Source organism: Molothrus aeneus, chromosome 6 (assembly GCF_037042795.1).
Source record: "Molothrus aeneus isolate 106 chromosome 6, BPBGC_Maene_1.0, whole genome shotgun sequence".
In the NCBI taxonomy this organism is placed as follows: Eukaryota; Metazoa; Chordata; class Aves; order Passeriformes; family Icteridae; genus Molothrus; species Molothrus aeneus.
In genome coordinates this window covers 28,807,633-28,820,746 of record NC_089651.1, presented here as the reverse complement: position 1 = coordinate 28,820,746, position 13,114 = coordinate 28,807,633, and the positions used below count along the sequence as shown (strand labels likewise).

Here is a 13,114-nt window from a genome sequence, read left to right as displayed (position 1 = left end):
AAAGTAATTTCAGATAAGGTCCTTTTTTGTGGCCAAAGGGCCATAATCAATGTGTGATGAAGGATGTTTGTTTCCACAAACCGTAACTGGGGAATCTCTTAATTTCTTAATCTGTTAATTCATTTTAGTCATCTGTCATCTTTATTCTGTTTGCTGTTCAGCATGGATATATGAACTGAGGCATTTGGCTAAAAAATCTGGGCTGTTGTTTTGGTCTAAGCTGTTGCAAAAAATACAAAAAGGTGCTTCTTTGCTAGTGAATTCAAGATTCTTCTCTGCAGGGGATATTTTTTGATAGAGAAATGAGCAGATTATTTCACAACTGAAGGTGGTTTAATTGTGTGTCAGCCTACAAAAATGTTGAGATTGTTTTGTGGGTAGTGGAGTGGATGGGGGAAGACCAAAGCCTAAAAAACAGCAAAGAAGCGATCATGAACATGAGTGGGAAAAGGGGAAGCAGGAAGACATGAAGTCAGAGTGTAAAATTTGAGATTGGAAATTAATATGTGAGTATCAGCATCCTTCTTTAAGGGTGTCTTTCAGGGGAGAGCAAACACAGCTTCTGGTTTTTGTCAGCTGCTGGGACAACCAGCAACTGGCAGTATAATTGAAGGTGACAGTGTAATATTAAAATCCTTTATAATGGGTCCTACCTATCTTTGAAACCAACTTTCCTTCTAATACAGAAAACCTCATAGCTGTAATGGAAAGAAGAGTGAATGCTAAGGGGTTGCAAAGGGACTTGGGAGTAGGAGGGTCTGTCTTCCACCCTTTCTTGGCCTGACAGAGCCGAAGTAGGCTGGCTTTCATGTTGTAAAGGCAATCACTTTGATTGTTTAGTCAAGAAGCTGCCTGATGTGAACTGGAATTTTGTCCACAGAAGGGTTCCTTGTGTGACTTTGCTTTTGCTCACTTTTTTCAATTGTTTCTGATGTCAGTTCTGTTACTTAAACAAAATTATTGTGAGTGCATGCTACAAATGAGAAATAAATGATCATGTGGAAAATTCAAGAGCTGTGTAAAAGGTGGTTTATACAGCAAGCTAAAAGGAGACATGTGGTTCATCTGACTCAGCCTTACTGATTGCTCTGATGCTCACTTACTGTAGGGTCTCATTAAAAGACTGAGTTGCCAACTTTTATCCCCAAATTTCCCCACTGGGCCATACAGATACACATCCATTTCAGTTTCTTACAAATAATTAAGAAATGCTGCCTAGAGCTATGGTTTAGGTGTTATAAAGTGTGGGCTACTTCAGCCTTTTTCTTTCAAAAAGTGAAGCCTAGTCACCTTGTTTGGTATCTTTCATTCTTTTCATCCCTTGTAATATATGTTAAAGGCAATGTACAGTAGGTAGATCAAACTGCAGAGAAATGGGGGGGATAATTATCATTTAGAATCATGTTTCTTCAAGTGTCTTCGAGTCTATCTTGGCTGTAGATGATGAAACAGCTGTCATGAAATGGGCATGCAAAACTGGGGGATGTTTTTAATTGCCTTTGGCCCAACTTGAAATGCTAATGCTTAGCACATTTCCATTTTTAAAATTTCTTTTTAGAGGGTTAAGATAAATTTTGCTAGCACAAGATTTAGATTCTTCAGTTTGTTGTTGCCTCAGCTGTATTGTCTATCCAAGCTTACACTTACAGTCTTGGAGCAGATGTACCCTTGTATGCTTTTGCAGCAGTTTAATTGGAATCACTGAAATCGGAAGTGAGAAAAGAGTAAAGACCTGGTAGGTTATCTAATCTACTGCCTTAGGGCTAGTGAATGTTTATACTGTAAGGAGAGCAGCATTTTCTACTGTACCATAAATGCCTTAGATAATAAAGATTTTATTTCTCCCCAACGGAAATTGCTCTGCTCTCTGAATTCAATCTCAGATTTTTTTTCTTTTTGTAATATCCAGCATAACTCTTCTTTTACTTCCTATTCCTTGGAGTTTGTGTAGTGAAACACTTAGCTCTGATCTCTCTTCTCCCTGTGGTGATTATCTGGCGCTGTCCTTTTCAGATACTGCTGTCAAAGGATGTGTGCTGTTCTCTAATCAGCACTGACACTGGACATCTTGGAAAGCAAGCACCATTGCTATGTCAACCATGAGGAGAATTTCAGAATTGCTATATGGAGTCAAATAGACTCTTTAGCTTGCTGTCATTGTCTCTGGTCAGTGTTAGGTGAGCCACCCACTAGGCAGCTGAGCATTGCAGAGCTGGTGGCACCCCATGTAATACATGCTGCCTGTATCCTGTGAGGGCTGCATTTGAAATCTGAGTATTCCATCTTCTGTTTAGTGTTGACAAACAGAAGAGGTTCTTCTGAAACTGATCTCTTTTTTTGGAGCACTTACATTTTGTTTGGCATGTGTAAATCCTAATTAAGCTAGGGATCAGGAAAAGCAGAATGACTCCAGCCTGGTGATTAGAGCACTTGACTGAGAATCTATATGTCTCCAGGCATTTTGCCAGTGATTTTTTCTATGCTCAGTAAAAGAGCATTGCTAGGAGGGATTGCTAGTGCTGTTACCCCAGCCCACCTTAAAGAATTAAATGGCACCCTTTTCTCAGGAGTGTGAGATGTAGGTTCAAACCTTCTCAGCCAGAGGCAGAAACCAAAATATGAACATCTGGACTGTTGCACAGCAGAAAAGTTGGTTTTTCTGCACTTAAAAACTACATTTTCTATCTGTATGAATCCTGCAAGTACCAAATTTTTCCTTCTGGGGCAAGTGAAAGGTCTGGATCAACACAATATTGTTGTGGCAAGATGACAAAAATATTTTTTGCTGCTTCTCCCCTTTCCCAAACACGCACATCCACATGTGCATGCACATGGACACCTTAAGCTAACCAAGACAGTTACCTGGCACTGCTCTCTGTAATGTGATTTTATTAATACTGCCAGGGCAGGAGGTGATTCAGGTGGGGTTCTTGCAATGGCTGTTCTCTAATCAGCATGGCTAGCAACTTTTTCATTCTACTTTTACTGTTTCAGCCTCTTCCCCTCACCCCCAACCTATTTCACCCTGAAACAATTAAAGTGATTATTTTTTCTTAAGTTCTTAATCTAGGGAAGCATTTGATAATGTTTTCCACTTCCAAGAAATCTAATGGCTGTTTGGTTAGGAGCACCCCATCTCCACTGAGGAATCCAGAGATTTTCCTCACTTCAAGAGTTGGGTTATCTCCAAATTCATTTGTGCTACTTAGTGATTTGGTTTTAGTTAGCAAGAGTTTCCAGCCTGTATCCAGCTTACCCATGACAACCTTTAAGAAAACCACAGAATGATGTAATGAGCCCCTGCATGGAAAAATAAACAGCTCTGGAGAAACCAGCAGTAGCAGCCTCAAGTAAATATTCTTCAGTCACTGGGGTTTTGAAAATGACGTTATTTGAAAGGAAGAATGAGTAATATATTAAGGTTAGCAGCTGAAAACAGGTTTCTCTGTGCTGTGCCTAGTTCAAAAAAAAAGAAAAAAACCCCAAAAAAGCCCATAGCTGTTTGTTTCAAAATCTTGCTTGGTGAAGGGGGACCAATTCCATGTGGCCTGTTCTGTTCAGCTCTGGCACCCAGGCATTGTGCTGGCATATCCTGATAGCCTTCCAGTGATAGATCTTCCTCCTGTCAGGAGCTCTTAGTGGACAGAGTATAACTGAATGAGCTTTGAGAACAAGAATGGTGGCATTCACATTTCTTTCTCTTAATTGAGTCAACTTGAAGCCCAAACTTTAGGGCTTGTCAAAGGGGGAAACAACTTGAAAACTTCACATCTGTATGTATTCCCCCCTCCACCTGAAAGGGAGTCTCTTAATTCTTGGGTGCAGTTTGTCTCCAGAGATCTGCACAGTGAAGTGGGATGTGATTATATCAAGTGTTATTACCAGGACCTGAGTTCTTTGGTTTGTCTGTGTTCCTTAAGGTGTCTTTTTTTCCCACTTGCAGGAAAAAAAACCATAAGAAAACATCCATGGCACCCCCAAAAACATTCTCTCTAGTGCTCAGTTTGGAAGTTACACCATTTTCCTGCATGCCTTTCTTATTGACCAGGGGTAGTAACTGCCCCAGGGGCTAATGTACTCATGGGGCAGTTGCCTTATCCATATGGAGGCTTTCTGCAATCACATACATGAAAAAGGAGTCTGCTTGAGACCATATTGCAAATCTGTGTAGTTCCTCTTGATCAGGTGAGATGAACATGTAATGAGACAGAGCTTGAGAAGGAAGCTCTTTTCAAGTTTTAGTGGGATACCCCAAAAATAGCCAAGGTTAGACAAGAGTTTAATTCATTATTAGAACTTTCCTTTTCAGAAGTGAGGATAAACAGAAAGAGCTTGAATGCCTATATTATTTTCTAGAGTGGGGAGACCTTGCACCTAACTTGAATGTACAGTTATCTGGAGTTGGAGCAAATTTCTTCATGCCTTGGAGATGTGGAATACTGCAGAGAACAGAGAGCCACAGGTAGATTCAGATGAGGTTCTTGAAAAACAAATCAATGTTATTAATGGGGGTAATTCCACACTTGTCTTTATCCTGGCTTCTCAGCCTTATTCCTTAGGTGTCTTGTCCTACTCTTGGTGCACAGCACTTTCCACCTTGTTATTTAAAGACATGAGACCACGGACTTCTGCTGCTGCTGCTTTTTTCCTATTTTCCACTATTACTAAACTAGTTGTGTTAGTTTGAAACTGGCTGTCTCTCTCTCAATGCCAGTTCTGTTAATGTTACTGTCCAAATGTCTAATACAGGATTGTAGGCTCTTCCCTAAAATCTGTGGCTGGTTAGTGTTACTCAGGATACTGAGGAAAGGAGATAGCTATTACTTTGTCAGGAGAGTAGGTTGGTTTTAAAGGGGCTATAGTCAGGAATAATTGTGCTCTAGGGACATCTGAATAAGATGTTTTGGTGGCATTTGAATTGGAGAATTTTGTTGCCTATGGATGACATTCTAATGCTGACTGCAGTCCTCCTTGGTAAGTGTTTTTGTGCTTCTGTCTCCTCTGGGCTATAACACCTGGGATTAGTTAAAGACATTTTAATTTCTCCCTAGCTGAAAAGGAAAAAAGTGTCATTGATGGTGTCAGGAGCAATAGTTCATAGGAGGGAACCAGTGTGTCAGAAAGCTTTTGTCTTTTCTACTGTCCTCTTTTAATGTATCCTTCTTGGTTATTTTCCTGCATCTTGAGCCAGTACCTCCCAACACAGTGCTCCTCTAACCTGTCAAAGCTATTGGGCTAAAAGTCTGTGACTGTTGTCCCATCTGCCACAATTATTTATCTTCAGACTTTTACATTAGTCCTCCCAGCCCTTCTTTTGGTGAGGATTTGTTTTGGTTTTGTTTTGAATTAATTTTAGTTTAGATTTTGGCTTGATACCAAATAAAGTAATTTCAAGAGAAGCTCCTCTTGAGTATGAAATGAAAACTTACTAATTCAATTACATTTTCACAACAAATATATATGCTTTTATTTGCAGAGTTCCTGTTTCCTTGCAAACCAAAATGTGATGTTTCTTCCTTACTTATGATCCCTCCCTTCCCTCTGACTCCATCTGTGGTGCAGGCATCCTTTCCTGTCTTGGCTGCTGCTTGGGAGGCCTCTGTCTCTTATTCCCTTCTGGAAGTTCTGAGAAGGATGATATGTGTGATGCCCAAGGGTGATTCTCCCGCAGTCTCAGTGTGACAGGTGCTTGTGGTGAAGAAGGGAGTATGTAGGAGAGAGCAGGAGCAGGGGGAATGGAAGAATCTAGGACCAGGACCCTTCCCAGACAGCCAGCAGACAAAGTAATAAATAACATGCCATTGGGGACCAGTTAATCTGCTCTATGAAAAGGTGCAAAGTATACAAGTGGGAAAAATAACATTGTATAATAATCAGCATGCAACCATAGGTGTTAAACCATATGCAGCTAGGCAAATAAATGAAGCTCCCCCTGAGAGCTGTGCGATAAATCATTCCTAAAGAATTCAGTCACTCCCCCCTCCTTATCCCCCAAAGAAAGAAAATGAATTACTTTAGATGTGGAGTCATAACTACTACTCTGCAGCTGCCAGTTAAGGCAAGTGGACAAGGAGCAGTAGGAGAAGGGGCAAAGATATAAGAAGCTGGGGTAAAAAGGGAAATAGAAAACAGCGCCGCTTTTTAAACCACTGGGGATTTGGTGGGGAAGGGAAAGGAAATCAACTCCAACAGCAGGCATTACCTGAACATACAGACACAAACTGAGAGTGGTCAACTTTTGTGGAGTTTGTTTTGCTTTTTAGCAGAAGCCGGTTCAGATTGAAGGGGCTGCACTGATTTGCTGAAGTAATTCCTTAGCAGCACAGTCTCCTTGCTGTTTGTAATAGCAGCATTCAGCACAGGCTCCTTTGTGCATCTGCACTTCAGACAGCCATTTCAATGTATGCTGATGCCTGCAGAAAGGCTGCGCGTATTGACTCACCTTCCCACCTCTCTTGAAATGTTCCTGTCAGATTCACCAGATTTCTGAGGTACCACAATTAAGGAGGAGCTGTTTCAAGGTAACTGTCATTGCTAGCTCCTAGATAACCTCTGGAAAATGTTTAGACCTAGGTAGGCTTCTCCTGAAACCAAAAGCCCTGGTGGGGTTTGCAAGTGACAAGTGAAGAAAAAGAGGCAAGTGAAGAAAAAAAAGGGTTCAAAGCACAGGTCATTGTATCCCTATGAGCATCTGCTGCCCACAGAGTTGTCCAAGAAGGCCATGAATATTGCCTAGTACAGCATAAGGCTGTGAAGGAGAAGAGCTGCATTCCAAAACTTTGGAAAACTCTACCCCTCTATGGGGATGTCTGTTGGACATCCATCTCATGACACTGATGAAGTGGGAGCAGTTTCTCTGTGCCATGGCTGATGTCTGAATCCTGTGTTACATCACTGAACTTCCAAAGCCTGGATACTCTATGCAGAGAATTCTACAGCTGACTCTAGGTAAATATCCAAAAGTGACTGCTAGCTTCCTGTCAGAGGCAATTCCCTCTGCCTCCTTGTAAAGTGCAAAATAGTACAGGAAAAAGCTACTCTGTCACTGCATGAAAAGGCTCATCACACTATAAACCTGTCTTTCTTGCCTTTTGTTCCTCACCAATAGTAGCATTAAATATAATGTTGCTGTAGGTAGGAAGACCAGTCTGAACCACTTTTTACCCGCCTATGACAGTTTTCAAAGACTTTCTGTTTGGTGTCCTATAATTGCAGAGTAACAATACTGTAAAAATAGTGTGCTTGTATACTCTAGCTAGAAGAGTTAGGCAAGTTTTTCAATAATTGCTGTACTAGTTGTTCCAAGGACTATTAAAAACAGGTGTGGAAGTGAAAAAAGTTTCCCAGTAATGCTAAGGCTCCAGTGGAAACATCTACTTTTTTTGTTTTATTGAACAGAATTCCTCAGTGTGGAAAGAGTGCAGTGAAAAAGGAGTATAGGGAAAATGAATGTGTTCAGAGACAGGTGGCTTGTGTCAAAGCTAGGTACTCCACAAGCTCACAGTGCTTAGAAACTACATGAAATGGAAAAGAGGCATTAGGGAAGAAAAAACACAGACTGTGTAGCTTTGTCTCAAAATGACAAGGGCAGTGTCTAAGGTTGAAAGTTTTTTCTACTGCTGAGGAGCCATTCTGACGTCAAGAAGTGAAGAGGCTGCGTTTTGATGCCAAACTCTCTCTGCTCGGACTATGGAAGCTGCTGTCTTTGTGAAGGTACTGCACAGATATAGCTGGCATAAAGGATATGGAGGCCAGGTGCATTAGAGGGGATCAGACCCCAAAATCTGGAAATTTAAACCAGATCAAATATTTTCAAGATTTTAGTCTGTGTTAGCAAAAAGGTTGCCTCAACCATTGAGGATCTGCTGGAGCTTCTCAGCCTGTAAGAGGAGAGAAAAAAAGACCTGAAGACATTTATGTGCTTTTCTCTCCCTGTTTTAACCCAGGGTCATATCCAAATAATAGCAGCTCTGACACGTGTAACCTTTTCCTAATCTGGCAACAGAGATCCCACTGCCTCTTCCAATGAATGAACAGTTAATCATCAGGGCTTTTTTACATCAAACCTAAATAGTCTTTCTCCAAGTAAGCTGTCTGCTACTTGAACTACCCATGGGGAAGGAAAAAAAAATATCTATAGTATCTTTTTTTTTCCTTATAAAACAGCTTTTATGTCTCAGAAGACTGAATGTCATCCTTAGACTAAACAAATTGAATTCTTTTAGCCTTTTCTCATAGATCAAGCTTCATAGACCTTTGCCTGTTCCCCTTGCTCTCCCATGCCCTCTTGCCAAACAGTCCTCCTGTCCCTCAGTGCCCAGTGCTTGTACACAGGGCTGATATAAGGATCACCAGTACTTAGAACCCATTCCTTATATGAAGCCCCCATCATTACATTCCATGGCTGGACTTACCTGTTTTGATTCTTTTTGTTGTTGTTTGCAATGTCATGACTTTTTTTGTGGTCTACCTAAGCTGCTGACCATTTTTTCCAAGTCTCACTGTCTCGCCAGTAATCTCCTCCCCAGGCGCTGGATTTCTTCTTGCTGGTTGTTGTGGTTTGTACTTGTAAGTTGTGATTACACTGATTCAAAACCATTTATCAATGTGACTTTGAATTCCTTCCTGAAGTTCAGTCTGTTCCATTGGAGTGGTCATTTAATTTGATACAAGTCTCATAATAGCTTTCAAAATAGAGAACTTCTGAGACCTCTTGTCTTGGAGAGCATCTTTTTCTTAACCTGCTGTGTTAGATAGCTATCTCGTAGTAATTGTATGTAGCTTGCATTTTCCTCATTTGGTTGTGAGAATGACACAACTTAAAATATGCTCTAATGAACCAGAATTTTGTCAGAGCTCTAATGCATTGTTTATGAACATGAAATTATTCTCAGTTTTTTTTCCAGGATGTATTGTTCTTTTTCTGCCATCCTTCAGCCAGGCTGGCTATAGCTCTGGGAGGGCTAGGACTGTGTGACTGACTGCTTGTGAGATGGGATGGGTATAAAGAGTATAAGGCCTGCTTGAAAAGCAGTTCAGTTAGAATTGCAAGGACAGGTAGCTTTCAACTGACAGGTTTCAAGATGTGCAAGTGTGTATCTTTATTCCTGTGTGAGTTGGGAACCCTGTGGAGCACACTCTTTTCTTTGCTGGGCAGGGCACAATGCCCACAGGTTCTGCAAAAGGAGCATAAATTGTGCATCAGAAAGTCCCTCACTAAGTTTGCTCTAATCTGTGAGATGGTGCTTCCTTCAGCCAGTCCTCCTTTTTGCAAGCTAGAGGGTAGATATTGAATAGACTTCTCATATAACACTGGTGGGAATGCAGTGCAGCCTTATCTCCTAGAGCAGAAGGAAAATGGCAGGGGAAGCATGTGTTCCTGGATAGCTGAAGTTTAATGAGCCACTTGGAATAATGCATTTTTGAAAATTATAACCCACCTGTGAAACCTTTGCATTGTTCAGCACTGGAACATGAACCATCTGCTTCCTCTGTAGCCTGTGCCTTGAGAAATGGAATGGAGTGAGTACCAAGGTAAAGCAAAGGCTGCTCAACTGGTACAGTATGGGAACACCTGCAAGGTTTGTTTTCTTTTTACCTTCATGTTAGCCAGAAAACTCTGGAGGGACTATGATCCCAGACAGAACAGGGTGGAGTGGCTATCAGTACTGATGACTAACAGAGGTGTGGAGAGATTTATGCTATCCCCATGAGCCGTATTTGCTCAGCTGTTATTGTGCTCCCAGTAAACACAGAAGGGGTTGTTTCTCTCCCTCCACCCACAGCCCTGCTCAGGGGACAGGCAATAAGGGCCTATTTACTGCATTGCTTTGCTACTCCTGCCAGCACTTGTGCATGTCTGTACTTAAGGCTTTTCAATTGCTCTTTCCCCTCTGAGGAGGGAAGGATGCAGGTTTGGGCTGCTGAGGTAACCTGTGCTGAACTTGCTTTCTGCCCACAGCTTTTGTAAGCTCCCTGCTGGCATGAGGTACCTGTTCTCCTGGAGTGGACCTGGGTCCTGTTCACATTAGAGCTTCCTTAAACAATGTAAAAGCAGCTTTAGCTGATGTACATGCTGTGGTAAAATAACCAGTTCAAAGCTCTTGCTCTCTGCCCCAGCAGTGTAAAGACACATAAGAAATTGACCCTGTCTGAATTAAGCTCTTCTGGGAGACAGGCAAACACTTTTCCTCACTGAAAAGAAAACTGAGGCACAAAGACACTTAGTCCTCATGTTTGGGTTGGCACAGGAGGTCAGTAGAAACTTGGCACTAGATATCCATGCTGCTCCCCTTTGTTCTATGCTGCACTAATGTCTCACTGAGAGGAAAGTTGGGAGTTGAACAAAAAAAAATTTGGGAGAGATGTGTTTGAGGGGTTTTTTTAATAGTTTTTTGAAATGAAGTCCCTGTTGCAGCACTAACAATGGGGATTGGTCATGAATTCTTCTTCTAAAAGACCTTTTCCTCTCCTTGTGATGAATGCTTGTTCATTAAAACTAAAGCTTTTTGTGGGAATTCCATGGGAAAAGTTTTGCTGGTCCAGACAGAATTTCTGGTCAAAAGAAATGAGGGAGAGAGAGAGAAAGAGAAGGAAATCTGCCCTGCCTGGTAAGGCCTGTAGCTCTGGGGTTGGGCTGTTCACATGGCTTCACTGGGGCCAGGCAGAAGCATAGAGGGAGGTTAGACCCTCTCTTTTGCCTGATTTGGAAGAAAGAATCCTGTCTCTGAAGGGTGTAGGAATCTCTCCAAGGTGGTTGGTTTTGGTGCCACAGTCTCCCTCTTCTTTTAATGAGAAAAGATTTGGGTGCAGAAGACCAAAGTTCAAAAAATAATCTGCTGTGGTTGGATGGCAGATGTTCCCTATGTCCCACCATAGTTATCCACAGCATCTTCACAGCCATGGTGAATGATGCTTGGTGCCTTGGCTTTGGTGGCAGTGAGAGTTGTTCCATGTCAGGAGAGCAGCTGGGGGAGGCTGCCCCATCCCCAGTGGCTGCACACAGCCCTGCAAGGTGAGCATGAGAACTATTAAGCACAAGCCTTCGGCTAGGTGCTACCAGACACCCTCTCTTCTCAGCTTTGTGAGGTAAACAAGCACCCCATCTCTTTAATAACCATACAGTTTATTACACAGTCAGATAAGTCCCTTACTTTGTCCATAATTTTTATTTTTATTGTGTGGGCATTAAATGCATGTTTGAATGTGTGTACTTAAGGGACCAGGAATGAGAGACCTTTTAATGAATCTGACCAAATATTCCTCAGAAGGCCATTACTAGGGCAAAATTGTTGCATAAATAATGTGCAACTGCAGATGTCCAAGCCCTGTTTTCCTGCCATAGCTCATGGCTTCAGAGACACTACTTCAAAAATATGTTTTAATTAGTAGTAGAAGCAGTCAAGAATAAGAAGGAACAGTTAGCATTTTAGAGCTGAACAGTTGAGGTAAAATGGATATTTCTGCCAATGACTCTTCTCTTTGTGTATGAATACGCTCCCTATTGGGTTTTTTTCTGTAATTTGGGTTTTGTAATCCAGATTTGCTGTCTCACAAAGGTTTCACTCCCCAGCAGCAGCAAGTTAGCAAGTGTTACTTGTTTTCTTTGCTGATGGTCAAGTCAAAGCAAGGATGGCAGAAAATGGCAGTGGAATGTGACAGCACGTTTAAAATAAATAAATAAATGGGTATAATATTATTATTTGTTCTAGGAAGACTGTGTTCCATTGACTTGCTCTCTTAAATGTTCTTTCTCTAAGAAAAGTTTAGTTTAGGCAAAGAAGGAAAACCTTTCTTTCTCTGCCTGCAACTCCCATTAACCAGGAATAGGCTTTTAAGTACCCTGCATGTATAATAAATATATTTCTGGTTTCTAAGATGACAGCTTAATTTCATAACTGGCATTAAACTTTCTAGCTTTGCCATAGGCTTTCTCTATTCTCCAGTAACCTGGCCTTGGCAACAACAGCAAAGTTTCCAGTAAGCAGTTTGACTGGAACAGGAGGACTTCAGTGTCCTGGAGCTGGGATAGCATTTGATGATCCCTTTGTTACCCATGAGACAATCTTTCAGGGTTACACTGCATGCAGTTCATGCCAAGTCCCAGAGTAAGGAAGCTGATGGTGTGGATTTCCCAGCTGATTTTGCTGGCTTTTGAATACATAAATGTTAATATGAATGTTTATTTTTTAAGGGAATTAAGTGCTGTTAGTGTGGTAGCCTGGAGGAGTCTCTTCGGAACTAGTGCTAGTTAATACATTCTGCTTAGCAGACAGATGTCACTGAAGGAAATTTCCACAAGGCTGTTGTCAGAGTCAGTGTGTTTGCTATTCTGATCTCCTCCAGCTCAGGGAAGGCTTGGTGGATCTGGAAGGGGTTCAGAGAAGAATTGTGCCATGTGGGACTCTCCATCATGTAAATGAGATGAAGTAGAAATCTGTAAAGCAGGGAGGAACTTCCATAGCAGCTACTTCTAGATGTACATTAGAACTGAGTAAAGTATGATCTTCTTGACACTTCAGCTGTGCCACTGTCATTGTTAATGAGGGGCTACTGAATGCTGGTGACAGAGTCTGCATCATTACATCTGTCTGATATCAACTGAGCAAAGCCTCTAAGATTTGTTTCACTCAGCCTTTAAACAGCCTGCAAACAGAAACAACTACCAGTTAGTTATGTATTCTGGTAGTAAATGTGGCTGTTCAATTCCCACAAATTTCTGTTAATATGCGCAGAGAATTCTTCTGGTTTTTTATGCCATAGCACAAATGTGTAAATATGTAGATTTATTCTGTGTAATTTGCATACCTAACTGCGAATGTATGTAAAATAACATACTAATTCATTAAAGGAATTTATTTTTTTTTTCTCTTGATTTCAACAACAGTGGCTTATTTCTTTGTTCTAGCACATACTTTATTTTTTTCAGAGTAATTTTACTGAGAGTTTTGCAAGACTCAAAGGACTTGAGAAATCTTGGTTTGACATTGTGCACTCAGGAAGCTTTTGGGATTTAGATAGAAAAATTCCTGGAATGTAGTTCTCTTTAGCAGAAGTTTTCCTTCCTTTTGCTTGCAATATAATGATGACAGAAAATTTTGCCCCTGCTTTTTGC

General features: G+C 41.3%; 1 protein-coding gene across 4 annotated transcripts in view; it reads left to right on the top strand.

Moving 5' to 3' along the window:
* The window catches only part of SMOC1 (SPARC related modular calcium binding 1), a 126,798-nt gene that overhangs the window by 85,701 nt on the left and 27,983 nt on the right, over positions 1-13,114 (top strand). The window lies entirely within an intron of this gene.